General features: G+C 51.7%; 1 non-coding gene across 1 annotated transcript in view; it reads right to left on the reverse strand.

The window, feature by feature from the left end:
- LOC126436447 (small subunit ribosomal RNA) overlaps window positions 1-68 on the reverse strand; it is a 1,909-nt gene extending 1,841 nt beyond the window's left edge. The window contains exon 1 of the ribosomal RNA XR_007580672.1: window positions 1-68. This exon is cut by the window's left edge and continues 1,841 nt beyond it. This is a non-coding gene — a ribosomal RNA (small subunit ribosomal RNA).
- Between the last annotated feature and the right edge of the window lie 4,932 nt (window positions 69-5,000).

A 5,000-nucleotide genomic window follows, 5' to 3' on the forward strand; every position in this document is an offset into this window, starting at 1 on the left:
TTGTACTGAGACATGCATGGCTTAATCTTTGAGACAAGCATATGACTACTGGCAGGATCAACCAGGGAGCTGCGTCAACTAGAGCTGAGCAGCCGGCCGCCCGGGAGTGTGTCCCGGGGGCCCGCGCGAACACGCAAGCGTCCGCTCAATTATTCTGCAAACAGGAGGAGGCTGAGCTCCCCTGCACAACACACCTCGAAACCCTCTCAGGTCCCGGCGGCGCGCAGCGCCGTCCTAAGTACTTGGTCGGGTTCGAGAGAGGCGCAATCGCCCGGAGTTAGGCGAGTAGACGCTTTAGGTGCGACCACCCGTGCTCCCAACTGAGCTTGCCGCTGCCGACAGAGGCCCGGGAGCGTGCTGTCGTGGCATTGCCGGCGGGAGACAACACGCGCCACCTACGGTGACCGGCAGCTCCAACGCCAGCGCCACAGAAGGACAAAAGCCCCACTTGGGTGCCGAAGCGAACTCTCCCAGCACAGCGCACGCGCCAACACGTCCGCACAGCTGCGATACAAACCACCTGCGAGAACCGCTGGGGCGACCGAGCAGCAGACGGCGTCGCGGCGCCGAGCGCCGGGCGGCGGCGCATCCTCAGCGCACACAGTCCTCAATCGGACCAGCACACTGCAGATGGCCACCGCGCTTCGCACCGGGCCCGCGAGGACCTACTTTGGCCGCAAGGCGCCGCGAGCAGGGGGCCCCGGCGCGCAGCTGCGCCGCCTGCCGCGTCCGTCGGCCGGCGCGCCTGCCACTGGCCGCCCCCACCAGCCGGCTGTAGCGCGTGCGCCCACGCACCGCGCTGCCAGCACGCCGGGCGGCCCCCCCTCACCGGCCGGGGACAGTCTCACCCAGCCACCGCCGCGTATCGCCTCACACCCAGATCCCCTTTCACGTTCGTGGGCATGGTGGGTATCCCTGAAACAACCAGTTAATAGCTCGACCGATCGTCGCCAACACTGATTCACCTCTAGCGAGAACAACCGCACCACAACGGGTTACCTGTTGTTCATTTGCGTAACGTCACCAGCAAACGTAGACGTCCATCGCCATTTGCAACGAGTATTGCATGCCTGTGTCAGGTGTCACAACACACTACGTCTGCCCACATAGACGCAACAACATGTGCACGCCTCGAGAACACGTGGAAGGTAGCCCCCGTACGTATGCGGTGTCCATTGCGCGAACGACTGTCAGCCGGCCTCTGCAGGATGTCGCAGATGTGGAACGCGGTGCAACATGCTATCACGGTGTGTGAGAAGAGACGACTACGTCCGAATACACGCTCCACTACATCAACAGACTGCTCATGCTGATCGCCATCGAGGGCGTCCGTTCCTCCCACACGTCTGAATGGCGTACCACACTGCAATCCAGCTCTTATAGGGAGACGACACGTAGCTGCGTGCACAATATTTGGACTGTATGGTCTGCCGTTGCTAGGCGCAGTCGTCGTACGGTCACACATGTGCCACGATGTATCATTCAGTACATACGGACCAATGTGCAGTACAGTTTGTGGGTTTTGCGTACATCGGCGGACAGGTGACAGGCCGTACCACAACGTAGGCTGAGTACGTCGGCATGCGAAGGGCATTGAACATGCAAACTTCTCAACGACCAGCTTGCGAAGGCAGGGGGGAAGGGGGGGGGGGGCATGTACGTCCTGCTGCTATCCACATTACAGTGTATAGCAGGAGCATGTGGAAAGTCAGCAACACCTGCAAGGTGTTTAACATGACGCGATACACAGGGGACCGGGCAGTGCGAATAGCGAACTATATTGCGAGGGTTGCGGTTAGGCAACACTACACTAATTTAACGAGTTGCATAACAATTACAGAGCAGGTTAAGGCGCAATATAGGTTAGGTTAAGGCACAACATGGGTTACGTTAAAGCACAACATGGGTTACGTTAAAGCACAACATGGGTTACGTTAAAGCACAACATGGGTTACGTTAAAGCACAATTTAGGTTACGTTAAAGCACAATTTAGGTTACGTTAAAGCACAATTTAGGTTACGTTGAAGCACAATTTAGGTTACGTTGAAGCACAATTTAGGTTACGTTGAAGCACAATTTAGGTTACGTTGAAGCACAAATTAGGTTACGTTGAGGCACAAATTAGGTTACGTTGAGGCACAAATTAGGTTACGTTGAGGCACAAATTAGGTTACGTTGAGGCACAAATTAGGTTACGTTGAGGCACAAATTAGGTTAGGTTGAGGCACAATATGGGTTAGGTTGAGGCACAAATTGGGTTAGGTTGAGGCACAATATGGGTTAGGTTGAGGCACAATATGGGTTAGGTTGAGGCACAATATGGGTTAGGTTGAGGCACAAATTGGGTTAGGTTGAGGCACAATATGGGTTAGGTTAAGGCACAATATGGGTTAGGTTAAGGCACAATATGGGTTAGGTTAAGGTACAATATGGGTTAGGTTAAGGTACAATATGGGTTAGGTTAAGGTACAATATGGGTTAGGTTAAGGTACAATATGGGTTAGGTTAAGGTACAATATGGGTTAGGTTAAGGCACAATATGGGTTAGGTTAAGGCACAACATGGGTTAGGTTAAGGCACAACATGGGTTAGGTTAAGGCACAACATGGGTTAGGTTAAGGCACAACATGGGTTAGGTTAAGGCACAACATGGGTTAGGTTAAGGCACAATATGGGTTAGGTTAAGGCACAATATGGGTTAGGTTAAGGCACAACATGGGTTAGGTTAAGGCACAATATGGGTTAGGTTAAGGCACAACATGGGTTAGGTTAAGGCACAACATGGGTTAGGTTAAGGTACAATATGGGTTAGGTTAAGGTACAATATGGGTTAGGTTAAGGTACAATATGGGTTAGGTTAAGGTACAATATGGGTTAGGTTAAGGTACAATATGGGTTAGGTTAAGGTACAATATGGGTTAGGTTAAGGTACAATATGGGTTAGGTTAAGGTACAATATGGGTTAGGTTAAGGTACAATATGGGTTAGGTTAAGGTACAATATGGGTTAGGTTAAGGCACAACATGGGTTAGGTTAAGGCACAACATGGGTTAGGTTAAGGCACAACATGGGTTAGGTTAAGGCACAACATGGGTTAGGTTAAGGCACAACATGGGTTAGGTTAAGGCACAACATGGGTTAGGTTAAGGCACAACATGGGTTAGGTTAAGGCACAACATGGGTTAGGTTAAGGTACAATATGGGTTAGGTTAAGGCACAACATGGGTTAGGTTAAGGCACAACATGGGTTAGGTTAAGGCACAACATGGGTTAGGTTAAGGCACAACATGGGTTAGGTTAAGGCACAACATGGGTTAGGTTAAGGCACAACATGGGTTAGGTTAAGGCACAACATAGGTTAGGTTAAGGCACAACATAGGTTAGGTTAAGGCACAACATAGGTTAGGTTAAGGCACAACATACGTTAGGTTAAGGCACAACGTAGGTTAGGTTAAGGCACAACGTAGGTTAGGTTAAGGCGCAATGTAGGTTAGGTTAAGGTACGATATAGCTGAGGTTAAGGTACAATATCGCTTAGGTTAAGGTACACATTGTTGTAGGGAAAGGTGTATTGGGGGGGGGGGGCGGCAGGTTCGTTGATAGTGATTATCGTAAGTGCATGCCTGCGGGATCATCCGATTTGTCACGTCAGGATGCACTTGTGGCTCATGACAGGCGGCGCTCCGATTCCAAGGTTATGGCAGATGTGTGTCTTTCATTCCTGCCATTGTTTGTGTACTGTGACAGGAGGCAGTATTGTGATGTTGGGTGCACCCCTGTGTAGGACATGTGTGGGTGTTCGTGGCTTAACTGAGCAATGGCGGATGTCGGAAGGGTGGGATATTCTGTTTTCTGGGTGGACCTCCCGGTCTGGTTATGATAGTGTGGATTGTGTAATGTGGCGGAGAGGATGCACCGGATGTTCTTCCATGCTGGTGGTTAGATATTGTGTGTGTGCCTGTTAGAGGCAGAGAGTAGTGTGTGATAGTGTCTGGCTGACGTGTGGTTCTCATTGTGTGCAGAGTCTTTCAGCATGTATAGGGACGGTTGTATATATTATCTGTATTCTGATGGCTCTGCATTTATTACTAATCAGTGCCGTGTATACGGTTACTCTGGTTCCAGTCGAAACTGTTCTATCTCTGTACATTAGTGACACTGCGGCTCCACTATGTTGCTGCCCCTGTCGGCCGTTTCCCCCAGTGTATGGCTAGTGATTATCAGCAATCAGTCTATTAGTCAATACCGGTAGTGTGACGACTTCAAATGTCCGGGATGGGGGAAGCTAAACCCTTCCCGTGGGTCAGGGCCTAGAAAGACTCTTCCCACGCAGGAGGCTCGGACTGTCGTTACTCTTCCGAGAAATATATTTGCCCAGCGTTTTTTGCGACTGCGAGTGCAACGCCAGGAGGCTCCGACTGTCGTTACTGTTCCGAGATATATATTTGCCCAACGTTTTTTGCGACTGCGAGTGCAACGCCCACGGGTACCGACATGGATGGGGCGCTTCCTAGCTGATCGCTCGGCATGGGAATCAGTACAGTGAGCAATGCGATCGCGTCTGTAGCTTGTACGTGGTACAGCTCGCAGCTCATGTATAGGGACAGCGGGAATGTCGCATATTGGACATAACTCTTCATGAAACGCAAGTTATAGGTGTGGATTGCACATTACGAGTGCGGGAAACTTCCGCCGTTCATCCGCTGGCGTTGCGAGTTTGGCCGTTGGGGTGGGGCACGAGCGGGTGCGGGTGGTGTGATTGCCGGTCCACGACGTCGTGCGGCAGAGGCACTGGCGTTTGGGTGCTGTGGTCGACAGAGGCTGCATGCTTTGTGGGTGGCGTCGAAAGATGGGCACTGTGGGCCCATCGATGTCTTAGTCGGCTTGGCGTCCCATAGATGGCGGTATCGTCGTTGCAGGAGCTCATGCTGAGGGAGACCTACAGATGGCGGTATGTTATGTGGTGCGCTCGACATGGCGGACGTAGTGTTGTCAGATT

The sequence above is a fragment of the Schistocerca serialis genome, unplaced genomic scaffold (genome assembly GCF_023864345.2).
Source record: "Schistocerca serialis cubense isolate TAMUIC-IGC-003099 unplaced genomic scaffold, iqSchSeri2.2 HiC_scaffold_1236, whole genome shotgun sequence".
Lineage (NCBI taxonomy): Eukaryota > Metazoa > Arthropoda > Insecta > Orthoptera > Acrididae > Schistocerca > Schistocerca serialis.